This window comes from Athalia rosae, chromosome 5, assembly GCF_917208135.1.
Source record: "Athalia rosae chromosome 5, iyAthRosa1.1, whole genome shotgun sequence".
Taxonomy (NCBI): domain Eukaryota; kingdom Metazoa; phylum Arthropoda; class Insecta; order Hymenoptera; family Athaliidae; genus Athalia; species Athalia rosae.
This window is the reverse complement of record NC_064030.1, coordinates 11,543,162-11,566,961: the sequence shown is the minus strand read 5'-3', so window position 1 is coordinate 11,566,961 and position 23,800 is coordinate 11,543,162. Positions and strand designations below refer to the sequence as shown.

General features: G+C 37.3%; 1 protein-coding gene across 4 annotated transcripts in view; it reads right to left on the bottom strand.

The window, feature by feature from the left end:
* Nucleotides 1–23,800, bottom strand: part of LOC105687908 — a 119,876-nt gene that overhangs the window by 39,634 nt on the left and 56,442 nt on the right. The gene's annotated exons all lie outside the window — the stretch shown is intronic.

Genomic DNA, 23,800 nt, shown 5'->3' with positions numbered 1-23,800 from the left:
GCAAAGACTTTTCGTCCCGCTTGTCAAAAATTTATCCATTGTCTCTAGCCTAGATGTTTCTCATACTCAATCAAAATTATTCGGAGCTATCAAAAAATAATTCGCTTTCATTAAAAACTACGATGATGGAAAAAACATTGTAAATGTGAAAATACGCCGCCGAGTACCAGTTGTGAGATCGTTTTAACCATAAGTTTACTGTTTTAACAGTATTTGAGGTGGAAGCAAATAAATAAATATTGAACAATCATTTCAACAGCACCATACAGGTTTATGCTGGTGAAGTTTCGCCGTGGTTGAGGGAGCGGGGGCTCGATGATTCTCTTCAAGATAATTCGCCGAACGCCCCACAGCGGCCAGGGCGAAACTCCAGTTTTGTGTTCATCTTACGCATACTTTTTCATCAAAATTTCATATCAACCAGGACAACCAAAGAAGATAACGCTGTCTAACAATAATTGAAGAAATGCAACTCACTATTGTTGTGATTATTGAATTTTGACGATTTTTCGAATTGCCGTAAATACGTTTGGTGGAACGATTCAGAAAGAGAATGGCTTATTCCGGTTTATTGTCAAAAGTTACAGATGAAAAAAGAACGAGCAAATGAATTTCGGTATTTTTCCTATACCGCGTGTCCCAGCGTTTACACGTGGTACTACAGAGAAGGGTGGCGCCTAACAGCAGGCAACCAGACATACTGCGGCGTAAACGATGCGACACACGGTCCGTTGACTGATGATAACTGTCAACGCACGGTCCATTGCTGGCCTAAAGTTTGGATTCTTTGCGAAGAAGAGGAGGAAAAATACTGAAATTTGTGCCATTTTGCAAATTTTAATAATTAACAACTTCGAATTCCTCGGATCGTTTTCGCCCAAATTTTGCAGTCAAGGTCAGTTTGACAGAGCTTTGATATCATGGAAATTTCATTGAGAAAAATCCAGTCGTTCGGAAGTTATGAAAAATTTCCCCCTGTGTTAAAGAGATAAGCGAGTTTGTCTGGAAAAAGGATGCACGCTCGCGCTGCCGGCCGAAGGGTACCTGGTGGCGCCAATCTTGATCACTAGGATTCAATTCTGCATACCATACAACTAGCGAAACGTAAATATTGATCTCACCCACAAGAGTTAGAATTGCCGCTGCTGCTTCGAGCAAACACTGATATTTGCATAGTTAAAACCTGGTTTACATTAGAATATGTATATGTTACACGCATGTTAGAGAAGCTTTGCTACTCTAACCAGGTTTGTATCAACACTCTTCAGGCCAGTCCAACCGACGAAGGAAAAATCTTGTGTATAAGGTGTTCCATTTCAAATGGTACGGCCAATATATCTCGAAAATCAAAGATTGTATGAGTGAATGTTCGATACAATAGTAACAGAAGTTTGAAGGGGTGATTCAATGGTCAATCGTTTTTTCACCGAGGCATAGATATATTGAACTAGATCGGACAAGTTGCGAAAAGTGAGAGTCATAGGGTATTAAGTCGCAAAATAAGAGTGCCAGCCCAGAGCGCCCTCTGCGTTTCATGGTAAAACAGACCCTTCATCGACCTCTGAGAGATTATCGGTCAACCGCACGAACGATCTGTAGATCCAATCTTCAAATTCATCCTTATAGACGGTGACGCGCGACAAATATAACACGCTCGTCCGGACTATCGGTATTACGGTGCAGCAGATGAGCTTCTCTCATCACTAGGATGATTTCAGTGCAAATGGATATTATGATAATTTGTTCACATTTGAATACAAAAATCTGAAATACAATATTTTCTGTAAGGAGAATTATTCTTGTTCGGTTGAAAAAAATTTCAGTATAGTTCGCAATATTACGGCTTTGGAAAAAAGTAGTATTTCATGTTCGCTAACACAAACTATCGGTCGAAAAAAAAAAAAAAAAACAAAACTGAATATAACTGTTATTCTTGTTGGGGCTTGCGAGTAGGAGTTTGTTCGTTGTTCAGCTTTTTGTGAACTTGTTAATATGTCACGATGGAAAGATTTTCGAGTACAGAAAAAATTTAGAAAAACAAAACCAAAATCAAAATCCAAAGATGCCGAGGAAAGGAGAATTAATTGAAAATCAATTGGGAAATAATGATTTCTAAGTGAGAAGAAAACTTGAATCAAGTTTTTCAAAGAAATTAGATTGTTCAATTAATTTTCACTGGAACTTAATTCTATCATTAACGTGTTGTCATTTTCTTCGATTCATTTTCTTTAGTTAGTTTATTTTCTACCGACCGACTTAGGGTCGTTTGCATTTGTATCCAAACGAACCTAAGTCGAAATTTCTTATGTCCAAACGAACCCTGGGCAAACTTTCTCCGTAGAAACGGATTCTGTCTAAACGATTTCTGTCCAAACTAACCTCACTCGCACCAGCAACCAGGCTTTAGCTCGCCGCGCATCAAAGCGACGACACTCGCTTCCCAGCAAATTATCACTTTTGCACCTCGCTCTTTTTTCGTCCTTCTAGTCCTATAGTCTAGTCAACAAGTGCCTTTTGGTCAAATTTGAGTTAGCCTTCGCCGAATTCAATGTAAAGGTGATTTTTGGATCCAGAATGAGATCGAGAAACTTCAGAAATCGCATGACAACGCGGTTGAAAAAATTACAAAAGTAATAAACAATTTAATGGAAAAAAAGTAGGGTTCGGTTTTTTGCGGATATCTCGAAAACTATTGCGGCTATCTGAAATTTGATCTGAAAAAAATTCAAAAGGGGAAGAAAACACACTAAAAAAAAGTCCAACCTCCCTGAACTGCACCACGAATATTTATGATTTTAATTGAGCTATGAAAAAATGACCGATGACGCCTGATTCGGCTCCCACGCGCGATGCTCGTTTGGGAGACATGAGCAAAAAAAAAATTTATTCAACAGTTTATATATGAATATTGAGGGATAAAAAAATTTAGGTACTTGCTGGACACTTTAATAAACAATAATCAGTTGGAAAAAAATTAGAACCAGAATTACTCATTAACTGTTGATACGGCAAGTAATAATACGATAGTAGTAATTTTGGTAACAAAGGTAAGAAACTCGAAGAGAACGAAAAAATTCAAGATCCATAAATTTTTTAAATTAAAAAAAAACTAGAATTTTTTTTGTTCAAAAACCCACACACAGTTGTTATTGTATCATATTTAGTAATAAAAAAAAATCTCGCTCGAAAATTCATTTGTTTATAACAAATTGTAATGCGAAAAACAATTTGAAAATAATTGAGAAATTTTTTTCCTTTAGAATGTCAAATAACAATTGAAATTATGATTTAAACAAGAAAATGTTTTCTTAAAAAAAAAATGTCACTCCTTTTTTTATATTTTTAATTTTTCTCCATAGCTTCAACGAAGTGGAAGGAATTTGAAACTTTCGGTTTGTTAATTATCCGAGTTTTTTTGTTATTTGCCTATTGAGAAAGAGTTTTCAATTTACAAAAGCATAGTACATTGAAAAATGATGAATAAATTTTTTTTCCAACTGATTATTGTTTACTAGAGTGTCCAGTACGTACTTGAATTTTTTCATTCCTTAATATTCATATATAGACTGTTGGATACATTTTTTTCGCATATGCCTCTGAAACAATCATCGCGCGCGGGAGCCGAATCAGGCGTCATCGGTCATTTTCTCATAGCTCAATTAAAGTTATGAATATTCGCGGTACAGTTCAGGAAGGTTGGACTTTTTTTTAGTATGTTTTCTGCTCTTCATGAACCTTCTTTCAAATTTGGGATATCTGCAATAGTTTCCGAGATATCCGCAAAAAACCAAACGTGGTATATTGGAACAAAATTTATTCGAAGAACAAGCTATTTGCTTTTAATCGTGTCAATAACTATATTTTGTTAAATTTCATTATTATAAATCTCATTGATTATCGATCCGTTTTTTTTTTTATTTCTTTTTTTACGAAAAGAAGTTCATATTGTATTGTCATCCAGTTATGAGGAGTGTTTGAAGTTTCAAATATCTAGCTCATTGGGAAGTTGGTTTAAAATCGATTGCAAAATTTTTACTGAACAGACAAACAGATGGACAAGAAAGCGGGTTAATAAAAACTTGATAAAGAGGAACGCTTCGTTACAGAGTCGTATCACCAATTGAAACAAAATAGATTCCACAAAAGCTCTATACAGAATGAAATTATTTCTTACCAGGTAGAATCTGATGTGAAATGTAAAAATAATTTTTCTGAGATAATTTTTTGAACAAATTTATGAGAGTAAAAAAAAAAGTTCTTTAAACAAATTTAAAGAAAAAAAAAAAAAAAGCACTTCACCGTTTTTGTGGATGCGATACGATAATTTGAAATATCATTCTCTTTTTAATTCCAACACGTTATTTTCGTGGTCAATGGTGATCCGGCAACGCTGCGCATAAAGTTATCTCGAGTATATTGTAGAATCAAAAGTAGGAATTATATATATATATAAATATATATTATATATACTCGGTGCAACATTGCCAGATCACAGGTTTTGTTTCAGTGTTCTAAGATTGATACACTATGATCAGATATTAGATCTTACAATCATCCTCGGTGTACAATGCATCGTAAGCTGTATACATAGGCAATACAGAATACATATGGGTACGTATGTGGCAAAAAAAAATTTCTCTGAACCTTGTGATGTTCAAAGTTCAAAGCAAGGTTCGAACCTTGCGGAATCGATCATTATGTGAAATTGGCAGTTCATTGGTTGAAATTTTGACGAAGTTTTGATCAAGTTTGTGAAGCTTGAATTAAGATTCGCAGCTTCGCAAACGATATTGATTAAAACTGACTTTGAGCTCAGCGACGGAAGTACATGAAAATTGCCCCCAGGGGTTGTAACGTTTTTTCCTTTATTATCAAAACGTAACGGATATAAATATTACAAGTATCGCCGTATGCTATCTCTTTATTTTATTGATTGTAGGAGGTAATTTCCCTGTCTTTGATTATTTGGATTTAGCGGTGCAATTATGTCAATGATAGATCTCTAAGGCGTTCATTATGCACAGTATTTGATTGACTTTCTTCGGTCCTCTTGACGTTTATGTTTGAGTTACGAATAAACAATGAAACGCCGTCAAATCGTGGGATAAATCAATCATGAAGAAAAGGAGCAAATAGCACGCGACACAATGTAAATAAATAAATAACAAATAATATATGTGGGACCGAGGAACCACGAGGCTGCCGAGTGAGCCTCGGCCGGCTTCGTCTAATAGAGCGGGGGAAAAGGGGGGTAATTTTGGGAGTAACAGATCAGTATCACGAGAGACAGCACCTAGCATAGAATACCGATTATACCAAATAAAATAATATTTTATATTATACCGGTTCACCTCTCCTACTGTGCACATTTCCTACATACAGGGTGAATCCTTCAACTCTGTCAACCCGTCAGAGGTATGTTGGGGCTGCTCAGACAAGCATTTTGAGGTAACACACTTATGGTCGCAAACTCCTCCTAACGGCTGTGGAGGGCTTTGGAGTTTTGTTTTTTAAATTTTTTTTTGTTTTTAATTTTTTCTTTATGGTACCCAGTTTCCCTCAGGTGACGATTAACTGCAGTGAAAACTTGCCTGTGGGGAAAAGGTCGGTTTGGGAACCGTTCACGATACCAGCGTTACGCAGCGAGTGAATTCGAATCATTGGCGCGGTACGCATAATGCACATCTGGTTAGCTCGACCCAAGTAAGGCGGTTCATAATTACTCGACTTGTCATTGTACCGATGAGACACTAAGAAGTACGTTTTTTAGCGCAGAATAAACCATTGCGTTCGAATCCGAGCGAAAGTAGGAGCAACCCCTGGGTACCAGAAAAAATAAATAAATAAATCAATTAAAAAAAAAAATCTTCAAAGCCCTCCACAGCCGTTAGGAGGAGTTTCCGATCATAAGTGTGTTACCTCAAAATGCTTGTCTGAGCAGCCCCAACATACCCCTGACGGGTTGACAGAGTTGAAGGATTCACCCTGTATATGTATATTACCAAAATAACCGACAGGCACTCAGGGTAAAATGTAATGTCCAACAAAAATTAGTTCACGCCCATGATTGCATATAATGAAACGAAGTCGAAGAGACGGGTGAACATTTAGAGTATAAAATAAAATGGCGTATAAGTAAACGTGTACACATATAAAAGTAAATCATAAAATGAGTGCGAAATGTCGGTAACAATAAAATGCGATTCCCCAAATTAACTCAATCTTCCTGGCGCATTAACATTTATTGAAATATAGATACGTATCTAGTAACTTATCTTAGTGATCAGACGCGTGCTCGCCACGAGGGCCTGGGGAGGAGAGAGCAGCATCGTGGTCATTTCGGTATTCCTCCTATCCTCTCGTGTATTTTCGTTTCCCACGATAATTGCCGAATTTACATATTTCGTTGCGCATCTTATTGTCCGATGGGCGCTATGAGCGCCACAGGGTGTTTGATTCGTTTTGTGACCGAAGTTTTCACATCACTAGAAAAGATTTTCCAACGAGTTTGAAACCCGCGTCTCTATTCCCTGCTCACATACATCGAATAACGTGTTTGTCATATTTTATTTTTTTTTCTCGACTCGTCTTATTGTTAAAGATATCTTAATGAAACTGACCATTGAAAAACTTTCAAAATACATCGGAAAATATTTCATATCATCCGATCCCTCGGAAAATCGTATCGTATCAGCACAGCCGGGAATATTTGAAATCGGCTAAAAATTGCGAATTTCGACGTTTCCCCTTTTTTCAAATATTTCTACCCCGGTTAAAGCGAAAGAAAATAGCTAAAACTACGTATTCGGTAGAATTTTGTTCGTACTTTCACGCGAAATTATCCTTTTTGTTATAGACAAAATCTACGGTCATGAAAACACGTTTCAAGAATTTCAATTGACTGACTGTTACTCTCACTTTTGAGCGCTAAGTACGTACCCTCAACCGGAGAAAATTGCAAATTCGTCCATGCAAGTTAGTTTTCCGGTTCTATTGCAGTACCTGTGTGGTAGAATCCACTGATCTAGTTTGTCGAAACAACAACTTATAGTCGTAGCGAGAACGACAAATAACTGCGATTGCAACTTCTACACAAATGTGTATAGGACCTCAGTTTTTCATTATAAAATATAACAAAAATAACAAAAAAAAAAAAAGAAGATATTAATGGTTACACATCATTCAATTTATAACTGACCTAATATCGACTGATGAAACGTAATTTCGATCGAAAAAACTCGTAAATTTTAAAGCGTCCCCGGCGAAAGATAAACCCGGGACGTTGCGCTTCGCTGGCACTATACACCGGACGCCCTACTAACTTCGCCAAACTATACATATTGATTATAAGCACAACTTTCGAATATTAAAACTGGAAACTTTTTGTTCATCATGAATAATTATTCCTCAATCAATAGCATTATAGTGTGAGTTCAGAATTTTCTATCAATTACATATATAATTTAAGCTAATTGTTTTCCGACAAATAGATATTTCGTGAGTCTTACGATTTCCTGTTGTAACAGCTACCTGATAGCGTGAAGTAGACATCACATCGAACGTGGTTGGATTTATTATAATCTTGGTTCATGGGACTTCTTTGGATGAGTTAAATACACATGACACATAAAACTCGTAATTATTCGAGGATATATCCGCCCGCGCCGGGGACAATGCTAAGGATGTTCATTTGACACCACGATGAATGATTCCAACGGAATATTGCATTTGGTTCAACAGTGATAATTATTGTATCCATTCTCTTCGTTAAATTAACATAAAAATTCTCGCCGCTCCAGATTTAGAAAATTCCAACATCAATTTTTCCATCATGGTAGTGCCCAATCAGAGAAAATCGCAAATCTGACTCCATAAGTGACCATGTCAACAATTTTCTGTTGGATTAACCATTATTCGAGTTCAAATAACGACAGTTTTTTGGCCATCAAAAAATGGTAAATTTAAACGTAAGTTTTTTCTCCGTGTTCCCTCTGCTTCAACCCCTGTAAATTTCAAATGGGCCGAGAATCCGTTTTGTGTCAGAATCTATTTGCTATTTCGAAATTTTTTATTTTGAGCCTGATTAAAATTACTAGGAATGAACACATTGTTCATAAACTCTATGGAGAATTGTTTTCTTTATTTGACATTTTTTCTCCAATTTTTTTGTTGTGAAAGATACAATGTTACTTCAAACACAACAAAAATGCCCTATTGCAACAAATTCGCTACTGCCATGAAAAATTATTCGCGAATGTGAACGCAAAGTATACAAAGAATCCACTTATCTTATTTAATGCGGAAAAATTAGAAACGAGAGTCGTACAATGTGGAAAATAAGCACGTTATTAATACATGTCCGTTCAGAATGCGGACGATATTGAGCAATAACGTCTCAACTAACATTTAAAAAAAAAAAAAACGAGCAATCGATATATTTTTATGATGCCGGTCGCGCTTCACGTTCTCGCAACAGCTTTGAAATGAAAATTTTCTTCTTAGTTGAGACGTTTTTGCTTATTACCGTCCATGTAACGGTCGCATATTACGCATTAGATCATGATCAATCTCGTCCGAGCTACTGTATAATACATCGAGAAAACAGCATTGTTATGCGATAGGTATTGATTCCGTTTATCGGTACCATTTTCATTGTCACATTTTTAGCGAAAAATGGGTTCATAACGAAGACTTGCGGTGAAAAATTTCTTTTTTTCAACAATTTCATAACTAGCTTTATATTATTTCCGACTAATCTATTTGCTTCGATTTTCGACTGGTGCAATCACCTGGTGGAAGTCTCGAGTCCGTGGAAGAGATCTACGAAAATTTTTAGCAGCCAAATTGCCCGTGACCTTGGAATTCAACGGTAGGTGGAAAGTTTTTATCGCGCCAACGAAGTTATTTCTCCAAGACGAATGGACGTTTCCAAAGGACCACGGATCGCCGATGTATCCTTATTCTCCTTCTTTTTTCACTTAATAATTTTTTTTGGTCGAAGCGTTCCACTGCAACCCATAGTTTCTCCGAGACTTTTGATTATCTCGATGAAAAGATTTTTTCAGACAAAAAAAAAAAAATTTTGACCTCGAGTTCCCATATGAAGTCGGGGGATCGGTATGGAGGCCGAAAATTTCCACGGAACTTCGCCAGTCTCTTGGAGTGGATAAAAATCACCCAGCAAAGCGGTATGGCACATGAGTTTTTACATACACCCCGTGCATACGTTTAAGCTGCGCCCATATACCGCGTTTCATTTGAATTTATACTTCTACCACGATGTATTATACATATAGATATACATCTGTATTTGCTATTCATACGCGAACCTTTAGGTGTAGGTATATCCGTACCGGCCTGTATTTCGTATTCCCGAACAAGATACAGGGATTTTCTCTCTTCATATTTATACTACGACCTCATTCGTATATCCATATACCTGTACCCCGACTACAGGGCGCGAGGAATCGATGCTCTCGCCTCAGAATGCTTCTGTTGCCTCTTCTGCGAGATATGTTTTTTTTTTTTTTTTTTTTTCATCTCGTCTGGTTATACCTCTGCTTTTATTTCCGTGGTTTTTATCCTCGGTAAACTCACCTTTTCTCTTTTCGCTCGCCGCGGTTCTATACCTATACGTGTATAGTATACGCCGTTGTACAGGTGTATATCTCCATAGTTTGAAAAACGGAAAAGCTTTTTCTTCCACATTTGTCGCACGGCACCCTGCGACACGCCTGGATACCCGCAAACAAGAAGTTCGCGTACATTCGTACGTTTACGTAAGGCGGCGATGCCGCGATAACCCGTATAAATGTAAATTTTCACCTCTTTTCTTCTCTCCCCGTCTCTCATTTCATACGCGCTTTTCCCTTAGCTTCTTTTCCCTCCTTTTCTTCGTACGTAATACGATCACACGTAATGCATGTGACGACCGACGCAGCGATGTACGTCTAATAATATGCGACATTGCGAACAACGCCGATCCGCGAGGCTCGAACGCTCCTTGGGTTTTCACGCCTCGGATCATCAACTGCGCCCGTTCCAAAGATCCGACTTGCATCGGAGACATATATTGATAAATATTCAATTAGGTGTACCGTTTACGATACAACAGTCCACGACGGAGGGAAGATTGAAAGAAGGCGCCGAGTGAATGGACGATTTTTCAATCGTAGGAGCCAAATCCTTGTGCATGGGGATTTCCCGAGTCAAGATGAACGTCGACTCCGTAACCTTGAAAAGCATGTTTTCGCTTATTTTACACGAATAAAGGAGCGGCGAGATTTTAACGTAGTTTTATTCATGGAACGGAATTTGCGATGTGCGAAATTTCGTTCTTAAACCTCAAGGCGTCATCTGCGGGGTCGCTATGGACCCCACCCTACTATGGAAATGAACTTCTCTAAATAGGAAAGCGCGATGGACAGCGCTATGGTGAAAATCATAGAAATACAAATAGCTTCGTGGTAGATGTAACATCGTAGCAAGAAGAATTCAAAATGAGACGCTCTAACCTAACCTTGACCTCGGATGTTCCGAATAAGTCATGAGAGACAAAAGGTTATGACCAATATTTTATAACCCAGGAGGGTTCTTGAGTGCAGAAAAAAAAACGTACATACATTTAAAGCAAAGATAAAGGCCACGTGCCGTTACCATTATTGTAAATACATATAATGCATTATCTGTAGGGTGCCGGTACGTCCGAATCGCCATCTCGTATAGTTTGCCACTTTTATTCGAATCGTGATGAATTTTATTACGATAAATATCTTTCCTCGCCTCCTGTGTTTATTTGAATGATGAAAAAAACTTGCAATAAATTTCTGTACGCTATTTTTATCGGATACCCGACACTTTGAAATTCAAATTACATCTATTCTATTCCGAAAAGATGCGATTCTTGAGAGAATGACAATGGAAAGTATCATTTGTCAGATTCACCACCGTGCATCGCACAGTTACCTTAAGGGCCTTGGATACCAACATATATATATCATTTTTGACGCGAGATTTCGTAGTTTCAACTATTTAGGCGTATTTTCGACTTATTCGAAAAAGTGAGAGGTGCATTCTCTTTTATTAATTGCTAGGAAGGTGCGCTGGTCGGAAAAACCAGGTATTAAAGTCAAAAAACTATGAAATTGAATTTTATAAAATGCGAGGTGCGTCGTGATGATTTCCCAGCATGGGGACCCGTCATCTCTATTTGCATCAATTATACACTAGTTTAGTCACTTGCTTACCACTTTGACTACCCAGCGCACTATCCTAGCAATTAATAAAAGAGAATGCACCTCTCACTTTTTTGGAAAAGTCTAAAATACGCTCGAATACTTGAAACTAGCAAATATCCGACAATCTACGCTTTTCGGACGGCCATATTGTCTTCAGACAGGCCCACATACGGTACACTAGTGTTCGAATTTTCCGCTGCACAGCGCGCTCCAACCGCGTATTATGAATCCATTCTGAATTCGTATGTGTTCGTATCCTGCCAAACACTTTTCTTTCTGTTTTTATCGACTATATCTTCTACATTTTCCGGCAAGAGGGCAGGACCGATCGAGTAAACATATATACATCATCGTTTCGGAGTTGCCTCCGAGGTATCCAAGACCCTTAAAGAGTAAATAAAGGTACATTCAAAGGAAAATAGAAACTTTTACGTACACAGCTTTACAGAGGAAAGTTCCCAGATCAAAAATCCCGCCAATCCAAAAACGAGAAATGTATCAGCATTTAAAAAAAAAAAAATCAGAGAAATTTCTTTTCGCACCATCTTTGCACTTTTTCGTATTTATATACTTACATAACTCGACTCAATTAATCGAAAATAAAGATGACGATTTTATTCTACGCATTTGAATGAGAAACTCAACATTTACCCGTAACAGATATGAGAAATCCACTTCTCATTATCAGATGAACAGCGGTAAGGTTGGGTCAACCTGTCGGTTTGCAAGCGCGCTGGTAGTGCTGCGCGGGCATCCGAGAGAGTCTTTTTTTGCCAAGTTGAAGTTTGAACTCCCTTTAACAGCGGCTTCGAGATTATTTATATAAAGCACAAATTCGCGGAACGAAAACCAACTTTCAAAGTTTGCCCCTTCGTCCGTGTTCCAGGAAAAAATGAATTGAACGCGTTTCACGAAAGACAAAATTCGAGGATCGCTGGTGGCCTAGGGTAGTTTTCAGAAAAACACCCGCGTATCCTGTGAGCCCGATGAGCCCGATGAGATTGATTTTTAAACAATCTATACAGTGGGAATTTTGTGTTTCATGGTTAGCGAAATTGTTGTGAAAAATTGTTGCGTTAGAAGCACAACATGCCCTTGCGTTGATACTGCTGAAATGATTTATGTGCATTCATCTCCGTGTGATGAACCTGAAATTTAACGCGAAACTTCCAAATTAAATATATTCTGCGTTCAAACGACAAAAAATTTTACATTTGAGTCACTTTATTGGTTCAACGTAGAATTTGTGTAATTACCAAGCTAAATATTAGGCTTAAAAAAGATTGATACTTCATGTAATTTTAACTCCGCTCATTTGCGTCAGAATATTCTATTCTCGTCTCCGCACTTTCAACGAATACAAAATATTGATTCGTGACACGAGTCAATTTAGTTAAAACAACAAAATTTTCCGTAGATTTTCCGAGACGTGCGACGGATGTATTAAAGTTGAGTAGCCGGACAACTTTTCTTATTGCCTAGAGAATCCAAAAAAAATGGACCAATGTCAGAATGGCCGCTCCTAAGATGCGGAATCAACTTCACTACCGAGCGTGAAATGGTGATTCGAGAATAAGGAGAAGAAGAAGGCGTCGAATGGGATCTCGTTGAAAAAAAAAAAGAGAGAAAAGAAAAAAATCAATCGTGTTTTTGTATTCTAATTTGCGAGGCGTGGAGAGTGAATTAATTATTTTTGCAAAAGTTAAACGGCGAAATCCTCAGTTCTATAAATCGTGTATTTAACTCTAATTGACGCCGGGCGAATCAACATCTTCTGTTATTACAAGGTCTCTCGACCCGCGGACTCTAATTGCGGGCGTGATTCAGAGAAAAATAAAAATACGTATACGTACACAGTAGATGTAACCGAGTCGATACATCTAATTTAACATTTGCTTCGTACAGCCAATTTACGGTTTTAATCAACGTGACGTATAACAGTGCGAAGATTCTCTGAAATTTGTAATTGCGCGTGCAACTACATGTGGGAACAACGGGGGGAGAAAAAATAATCTTTTACAATTTACATCGAGATTATTGTGACCGGTGAACATAACTCGTATGATGACTTTGGCACGAGTTAATTTGACTCGTCGTGCGTATGTAACATACGGGTGTATACATATGTATACGCGTCTCTATGTAGGTGTGTATACGTCTAGATCTGGGTCGCCGATTTCCGAGGTACGATACGCACAATGGGTACATACAACCGATGGTGTATAATACACCCCATAACCGCCGAGTTCTCTGTATAATTTCCACTGACTAATAATTCGTTGAATATAATCACTTTGTTCCATATTCGATATTCGGTCGCGTAAACGTTCCGCCGTAATTCGCCGATCGTTGATTATAACAAATTGATCGTTACTCACGCACGTGATTAGGTTTCATCGATTGATGAATTCATTGATTCGATCTAACGCCAACGTCGCTCCCCTGCACCGCGAAATTCAACGGAATTCGAGCGCTTTCGATTCTGGTGATCAGACGTTACATTTATAACTACGAAGTTTCAGTTAAATTTTTCAAGTTTATAATTTGCGCCGTTTTTCTCTTCTCAGCCTCATTTCTTTTTTATATAATGTGATTCCGACGGCAAGGTCAATAGAGCGGAAATTTCTGGGAACGAATAATACTCTGGCGCTGGTTAATTATTCGTAACTTTTCTCGATACAATTTATTAAATGTAGTTTGATTAAATCCTGAATGTAGAGGAGATGCCATGAAGATTGCTATTTTAATTAGTATGGAGATCCCGACTTGGTTGCGGGTATACGCCGTTACAATTCCATTCCTTCCCTTCTTACGTTCGTTCTTCCTTCATCCCTTCCTATTTCGAAATGCGGAGGTCCCAGGTATACATAAATTACCTCTGTGTCTACGCACGCACGTGTATTATATGTATACGTACTATAGGGTGTGCCTCGAAAGAATCTTTTTGGAATTTTGAGCTCTGATAGAGCCCCGAATTTTAATTTCATGACCTTGCAAATTTTCTTATGCAAATAAAAGAGCAGAAATTTCTTCTTCTGTTCGAATGGCATAGAAAAGACCGAAAATAAAAAACTTTAGTTTTGTCTCGGAATGAAATTCTCCAAAACTTTTTTACCAAAGATTGTCCTGAATATTCGACAAACAGACGAAAGCTTTTTCGAAGAATTGAAGTTTCTAGTATCTATATTTTCCAAACTGTTGAATACTTTATACAAAAATTCATGAAAAAGATACGAAGAATTGTGTTCCGAAAAAAAAATTATGCATTTCATGAAACTAAAGGATATTTTGCAATTCTATAGTTTCGAGTTGAATGGAAAGAATTTTTCGTTTTTTTTTTTTTTTTGTGTTATGCAAACGGGAGGTTTGCAAAACCAAACGGAGATTTTTAACGTGAAATTGAGGGCCCTTTGTGTAGCTCAAATCTTTTTTTTACCATTTCAAATGATTTGAGCTTATGTCGAAGTCAATATTCAAAAAGGATGTTTCCAAGGACCACTTGAATAATCTACCACTAATTTCACTATTACTTTGAACCTGATTTATATCCAACTGATTTTTGTCTTTCTCATTGCCGCAGATGTACATAAGTGTATTTTATATTTACATTGGCACGCTCGAGAAATTTAAACTTACAATTAGTAATACGCATGATATCATCACTCAATTGATATCATCAATGTGCTATAACATTCTTCTTCAATCAGAATATAATTCTCGACGGCGCAAGGATAAAACTAACATGAAATTATTAGTTTCATCATAGATGTGTACAGGGTGTACCACATGTTTGGTCAACACTTTTCCGAGTGATTCTTCAGCTCGAGATGGGTGAAGGTCACCCTCGAAAATGACCGCGCAAAATCGACTGTCAACCCGAAAGTCAATGTCGAAATTTTTTATGAAAGCTCCCAAAAAATCTGCTTTCGGAATGAATGAATGACATTGAGAAATACAGGATCGCGAACGATTCTTTAATATCGAGAAATGGCTTCATATTTGGAAAAAAAAATTTTTTAAACTAGGAAATGGAATAGCGAGGGAAGGATCACTTTCGCTGTGCGTCTCATTTCCCTTTGCTCACGCCACCGGTGTCCCAACTTTCGTTCGATTTGTTAACTCCAGTTGGATGACATCCCCCGAAGAATTTGAACTTTTTCACTCCTCGATCGAACCAATCGCCTCCCCGTATAGGCAATTAGTGTTTCAAGCGTCCATCACGTCAGATTTTTCAACAGACTTGGTCCAAATGACACAAACAACTGCTCATCCAGTAGATCAATAGTCGAGTGAATCATGAATACCTAGTGATAAGAGGTGATGCATTTGTTTCGCTCTTTTTTTCGACGAACTTTCAAGATCCCTAAAATTTTTTTTCAATTCAAGAAGCTTGATCCCTGAATATCGTTATGAAAATTGGCTTCGACTCGATTATCTTTTTCTCCGACCTCCTTATCTTTAATGAGCGAAAATGATAGAGGAACGAATAATTTTGAAAAATCGGAGAAGACGGTTTTCTCTTAATCGGTAGAAAAAATGCTCCGAATAAATTTTAGAAGAAATCCGATTTCGGCTGAACAAAAATATGTTACATACACATTAGAGTGGCGCAACGAAACGAATATTTCTTTCGCGTCTGCTATAAGAGTATATTAGTTTACCGTGTCTTTGAGAGCCCCCTTCAAAGAGCAGCTCAAAAAGAAATTTGTAGGGGTCGCTCAAGAGATTCGAAAATCTCCAAAATCGTCGAAAGTGAAAAAAAAATTCAATCTTTTTTTCTGGTTATCCTATTATATGCTTGGTTGAAAAATATGGAAATTCGAAAAACTTTCAGTCGACGTTTGGATTTCGGAAAGCGCTCCAAATTTTTTTTAATTCTCAAAGTAAAGTACTTAAAATATTTTCGAGCAACCTTCAAATCTGAATATAAATGAGCTTTCAATTCTTTGTGTGGAAGCTGATATACCTACCAAAGAATAAAAATAAAGGACGAGATACTAAAAAAAATTCCAAACAATTTTTCGAATGTAATTTCCATTAATATTTCCATTAATATTCACAAATATTTTAAATAATCTACTTTGAGAGTTGAAAGAATTTGGAGCAACTTTTAGAAATACAAATAATGACTTGCAATTTTCGAATTTTTCATCATTTACAACCTAAAATATAATAGAATGACGAGAAAAAAGATTGAAAAAAAAAAAACAATTTGGCGACTTTCGAAATGTTTCAACATCTTGAGCGGCGTCTAAAATTTTTCTTCCGAGATGATCTTTGGAGGAGGCACTTGAAACATGTCAAACTAGTGTATTTCATAAGAGACGCAAAAAAAATAGCCATTTTTTTGCGCCACCCTAATATACATGTATTTTCAGCTGACAATGGGGTTGACTCATCAGCACATGTGGAAAATGAGATCAAAATCCAAAAATAAAGTCAAACTCCAAATTTCGATAAGGGAATGAAAGCTTGGTTTTCTTAGTTCGCGTCACTGTGAAAAAATTTGAATTATATTCGTCCAAAATTTTACTCACAATCAGTCAAAATTTAATTCGCTTTGTAAAATTAACTGATTTTCAGCAGTCTACCAAGTGTATACAATATGCAGACAAACGAATTTCATCTTTTTCAAATAGTAGATAAAACATCAATCCAAAGTTTTTTAGTGGACTTCAAATAAGTCGATTAACGATGATTTCTAATATCCGAAATGCGGAGCTACGATATCTGCGAAATTTTCAATGATATTAAACAGGCCGTATTGTAGCGATTCTAGTAGGGTTACGAAAATATCCCGTCTTTTATACACGAGCCAATACTTAAACTTATTCTATAATAATACGTGTTATGTTAAATGCTCCAATAAAAATAACTCTGACCGACACGCAACCGTACCACATCGTTCGAAGTCAGACATTAATTCTGTTCAAGTGTTTTTTTTTTCTTCTTTTATTCATGCACGCCGTGATCAAGTTCATCAATTCATTCATTGATTTACGGTTATGTCGTCGCTATAAAGACGGGATGAAAAAAAGTTGAACAAGTTTCTAGTATCTTCTTGATTTTTTTTATGTTAGCATAATAAACGACTCCGATTACTTTTCGCGGTTTTTTAGATGCTAAACAAAAACCTGACCTTCAATTCCATTCATTATTGCTTGGCTCTTACCGATTAGATAAACGACTTCGCACATTGAAAAAAAATTTTGGGCAGTTTTTTCGTCATAAGTTCAACTGAACCAACAATAGGGTGGGTCGAATTGGAAAAAAATTCTTTTGGGGGTATAATTTGTAGCTTATAAAAAAAGAAAATTTTTGAGAATTGAAAAGAATTTTTTCCCCCTTATTTTGAATATCATCGACGAATTCAAATTTTCGATCTGAGAATTTCCGAAAATGATCGTTTGAGGAAAAAAAAATTCCAGTATTATTATGGTGATTTTTGAAAAAATAACTTGCTTTTTTTATTAGGGTGAAAGTTGGGTTGAAAATTTATTTTCATTGCGTAATTTTCAAAATTAAGGGGCCATCTTAAGATCCTGAAAGAAAAAATTTACCTTAAAAAAAAACTTTTTTTTTCTTTTAAATACAAATTCTACCCTCGAACTAATGAAAAAAAAATCGACTCATCCTAATCAACAGGTCAATTAGCGTGAAAAGTCTGTGAACAAAAAATGTAACTAGCTCACGCGTACCTCGAGAGTATTTCTCCACACATCGAGCACAACGTATTATCGATGACTCCGTGACAGGATATCACCAATCGACGCTAAAGCTTTTATTTTTTTTCCGTTCCGTGCAGCTCGTAACAGCGCTTCAAGATTGAGAGCTTTCGCGTTTTGGAGTAGAAGACATTTCTTACGTATTTGCTCCGTCATTCAATTTTTCCTTTTTTTCTTTCCCCCCGAAGATACGTAGCGTAATTGAACAGAGCTGCTATACATAACGCGTAACACGCGTGACTGATACATCATAAACTATCCGTATATTTATATGGGTTTGAAAAACTTTTACGGTATATCTTACAGCGGTGTTTGTACCCGTACCGATTCACCGCGATTTATCGTTATGCCCTTGAACTGAATAATTATTACTATATGCTTAGCGTGCATATAGGGTGAGTTTGATGTTCGCATGAGTATTGCAAAATGATCTCCTTTATATGCCTATGTTCGCGCAGCTGCAGCGCGGCAAGCGTCAAACCTTTGAACAATAAAGCTGACGATGGAAATTAGCGATGTAGTTTGCGATATGCGATGTCGATGAATAACGGCGAATAACCCAAGTCCTGCATAGCAATTAGTATAAGCGACGATGTCGTATTCAGGTATGTACACGTACACGAACCTCATTCATAACTGGCGTAGTTAGACACTACGCGATATGATTTAGATTGGAGAAAAATATCCCTAGTGGAATTTACGTACGATGGATGCAGGTCGAGCTCCCCACCTCCGCCGTCGCGCTGCTCTGAATTCCCCTAGGGATATTTTGCTCCAATCTAAATCATATCGCGTAGTGTCTAACTACGCCAGTTATGAATAAGGTTTGTGTACATAGGATAATAGGTATGCTCGAGGAAGCTAATCGATTTTCTTCTCCTCGCAATGGATATTAACCCGTCTGCGATCATAGGGGCTTAATGAACGATTATTATCATTATTATTATTCATTATTATTATCATTATTGTTGTTGTTGTACTTGAAAATTATTCAATGTTCAAGTAAAAAATATCCGTTGATTCTTTTAATATTCTTTCAAGTTGATTCAACCTACTTTTTTCGATAGTTCAACAGCCGGTGGGTAAATAAATATTCTATTCTGAACGTCAAGTGCTATATCGAGACGATCATATAGGTCTAGCTTTTTGCGAGACTGTTATTTATTGGCAACGAACTAAGACTGATAATTTTAGTATCGACACAGCTGTCACGGTTATAACGAAGCAGCGAGAAAAAAAAACAGGGAAACTCGCTCGTCTTCATCATCTTCTTTTTTTCGCCAATCGGGCAAATCGCGGATAATCGAAAACTTGTAGACCGCACGTCCGTTGGTACTAGGTCGTTCGCGCAAAAAGTGCGATTTCGGTCGTCAAAAATAATTTTCTTCTTTTCATTTTTTGTTTTTTTGCAACATTTACCGCAAAAGTACCCGGAAACGTAAAAACTTGTTGGAATTAGATCGAGAACCAAAAAAACAGCTCAAGTTCGATGGTCGTATATTTTATGGATACTCCCTCTCAGAATAGATCTTTGATCGATTCTGTCAACTTTATTAACGACGCAAAGTCGCTCGAGCCATTTTTTTTCTTGCACGACAAGCGCTCCAACAACGTGTGCAACGCAGAGACACACATCGCGGTGTGAAAGAACGGACGACCATTTCTTGACAGTCCTTCTTTTCGAATAAAAAAAAATATATTTTGTCACGCGATTCGTTTTTTTTTTTTTGTGATCGAAAATCCTCCGAACGTGAATGTTCTCTTTCGATAGATCCAAAAAACTGATTTCAATTTTTTTCATTCGAAAGAAAAAAACCAATATAATGAAACGTACACGACCTTGTACCGGTGGGCACACGCGATATGTTGTCGTCTAATACGTACTCGGAATGAACTGGCAACTGGCTCATTAAAACCTGCGACCACTTTGTAGCCGGCATTCCAGAATCGCCGTGAGAAATCAAAAGTCAACTTTCAAGAACGCGTCAATAAATTCACTCGCGTAGCGTTTCTCTGATATAATCAAATTGAAGTATAACTAGCTGCAGATGTAAACAGTTACATCATATCTGGGTTGTTCTTTTTTTTCCATCCTTTTCTTCCCTTCGCTTCGTCCGTACGTTTTCGAGAAGAAATTTTTATTTTCAACGATCTGGTTTTTCAAGCGTATTATTGGTTGTTTCGATCGCGACCCTGAAGAGCAACGTGCGTGGTACCTAAACATAAAGTTCAAAATCTGTACGGTACGAGAAAGTTGACAAAAAAAAATCGCATCATGTACGAAAAAAGAATATCCGGCGATGGGAAAATTTTCGAAAGAAATTAATGTACGCGCGACTATGTCATTTTATATTACCTATGTTTATTATACTCGAAACTTGATACGTGAAAATAAGATTAAGAATATGGGTATTTCCAGAATCAAGATCATCGTGAGAAATACATGACACAAATGGGAAATTCCACGTCGATTCGGTGAAACAGAAGCAGTGACCCTCTTCGATTTTTCCATCGATTTTCCAAATACTCCTCTGATTTTCTTCAAATTTTTCCGTTCAACCGTTTTTGAGTTTAAATTTTCGAGAACTGAAAACAGCACCGTGACTGATTTTTTTGAGAAAATTTTTCGATTTTTCTTGGTAACTCAAACATTAGTTCTTTCAACCCCTCGAGTCAAGCATTTTTCAGGTCACCCTAAATAGTTGGCCTGAACCTTCGCCTCCCTAGGTAATGGCAGCTTTCCAAAATTCCACACGGCGGCGGATCCAATTGACGTCTATCAAGCTAGCACCGCCACAAGAGAAATATTGAGTTCAGTATATGTAATAATTAAATGCTAATTAGATGCTAATTAAATGCTCTAATGCCGAATTTGTCGCTCTGCATTTTATAAAAAAAACCTGTGGCGGTGCCAGCTTGGATTCAAGCTAGCAGCGCCACATTGAAAAATCAGCTAAGAGAGGGTGATTTCGAAAAAGTGATTGGGCAGTAATTAAATGCTAATTAGATGCTCCAATAATACCCAAGGCCCGAATTTGTCGCTCGTCATTTTCGATTTTTTTTCAATTTTTTTCGATTTTTTCTGCCGTCTGTGGGGCTGCTGACGGTGCCGAGGGTCGAATCTACGATGGGGATGACAAATCCGGAGAATGAATGACATAATAATAGAATGATAATTAGATGCTGATTAAATGCTATAACGACGAATTTGTCGCTCATCGTTTTTAATTTTTTTTCATCCTCAAGGGCTGAATTCGGTGAACTAAGCATCTTGAGGCGAGTGGCAAAAATTTTACACGAATCGAATTTTTCAGGTTCGAGTCATTGGTTGACGACTGGTGACATTGCTAATTCAATGAACATACGACATAGAATCAATCGTCTCAACATGAGTTCACGTAAAAATGAAAAATGACATTGATTTTTGCACATTCTACCGAAGGGCAGGTACTATTATGATGATAAAGTCTGCAGAGTTTCAAATTCTTTGGATAATTATTTTAACCGTAATAAAAAAATCAAGAATTAAAAAATTAAGCGGCACGGATTCAAATTAAGATAGAGCCCTGAAACTTGGGGTACATTTTTTCAAATTTGTCATCCCCATCGTAGATTCGACCCTCGACACCGTCAGCAGCCCCACAGACGGCAGAAAAAATCGAAAAAAATTGAAAAAAAATCGAAAATGACGAGCGACAAATTCGGGCCTTGGGTATTATTGGAGCATCTAATTAGCATTTAATTACTGCCCAATCACTTTTTCGAATTTGTCATCCCCGTCGTAGATTCGACCCTCGACACCGTCAGCAGCCCCACAGACGGCAGAAAAAATCGAAAAAAATTGAAAAAAAATCGAAAATGACGAGCGACAAATTCGGGCCTTGGGTATTATTGGAGCATCTAATTAGCATTTAATTACTGCCCAATCACTTTTTCGAATTTGTCATCCCCGTCGTAGATTCGACCCTCGACACCGTCAGCAGCCCCACAGACGGCAGAAGAAATCGAAAAAAATTGAAAAAAAATCGAAAATGACGAGCGACAAATTCGGGCCTTGGGTAGTATTGGAGCATCTAATTAGCATTTAATTACTGCCCAATCACTTTTTCGAAATCACCCTCTCTTAGCTGATTTTTCAATGTGGCGCTGCTAGCTTGAATCCAAGCTGGCACCGCCACAGGTTTTTTTTATAAAATGCAGAGCGACAAATTCGGCATTAGAGCATTTAATTAGCATCTAATTAGCATTTAATTATTACATATACTGAACTCAATATTTCTCTTGTGGCGGTGCTAGCTTGATAGACGTATCCAATTGGTGAATTTGAATCTGTACGATTTGGAATTTTGATTGATGATCTTGAACCAATGACTAATATCAATGAATGATAACGATAGTCTCTCTCTCTCTCTCTCTCTCTCTCTCTCTCTCTCTCTCTCTCTCTCTCTCTCTCTCTCTCTCTCTCTCTCTCTCTCTCTCTCTCTCTCTCTCTCTCTCTCTCTCTCTCTTTCTCCCTCTCAGAATTATTTAGACCCTTGGATACCTACTTTAAAACCATTTAGGTTGACCCGAAAACTGTTCAACTTAAAGGGTTAGAGAAAAGAATGTTTGTAGTAACCAACAATTAGAAAAAAAAAGAAAAACGATCTTTTAACTTTTCTTATAAGCAGAAAATGTTTATCGTCATAGTTTTTTAACAAAAATCGGTCGGAGTGCCGTTTTGAGTTTTCGAAAATTCAAGCTCAAAAACGGCTGGACGAAAAAAATCGAAAAAATTGGAGAAGTGTCTCGAACCAGGAGCTATCATATGAAAAATCTAAGTGGGTCACTGTTTTTGTTTCATCGAATTGATGTGGAATTACACAGTGTGGAACAATTGAATTGTGTCGTCGTTTTGCCAAGTGAGTTTTCACCTGAAGATCGTTTAATATCACCCCCAATTAATGTGGTGTCGCGAAATTGACCTTGATCCGATAATTTGAGGTCCAAATTGGTTTATTCATTCAGAAAAATTTTACTTGCATCGGCGAAAATCAAAGTCTGAAAAAAATTATTTTATGGTTTGCAAATAGCGTTGTTTATTTATTTTTTTCTGTTTTGTTGACTTTGTACTTTCACTGCGAGTCGGATATTTTATTTATACGACGACTTATGGTGTCTTGCACAGATTTTTCACTCTATTGTCGAGTTGTGTTTTTTTCAGAGCGACTAGATATCATTCTCACCTCAAGTTTTAACGGTGTCGAAATCAATTTTCGGGCTTAAATTTTTCACAGATCTTCACCCACCTCGAGGTACAGGAGCGACCTGGCAGATCGTCAACTCCATTTTGTTTCGTCCCGTATACGACTTTATGTAAAAGATGAATTAATTTTTGGTGGCTTGGTTATAAATCAGCTCGAATGCGTCGAAATTCCCCAACAGATTGCATATTTATTCCAACTTTGACCACATCTTGCAGCTTGCTGATTAAAATCCAGAAAGAAAATCCGATTCCAATTCTGACCAGTACGACTTTTATGGCAAACCAAAAATTGAATATCTCCACTAGGAATACATTGAAAAATCGAGCCAGCATGCATAGAAATTTCTGGGGTATAAGGTACGTTTTTGACATCGCCCTATAAAATTTTTGTCTATACCGTGACCTGGAACTGTACGTACAGCGATTCGAGGTCATTGCAATTATACGTCGACGTCGTCGTAGTCGTCCTTGTCCTCGTCATTGTCGTTAGGGATCGCGAGTTGCAATCCGTCGAGCCCCGTTCGCTCTGCTCCGAACCGAACCAACGTCACGTGGTTGCAATCGATGGCCCGCAGTTCGTTTCTTTTTTTTTT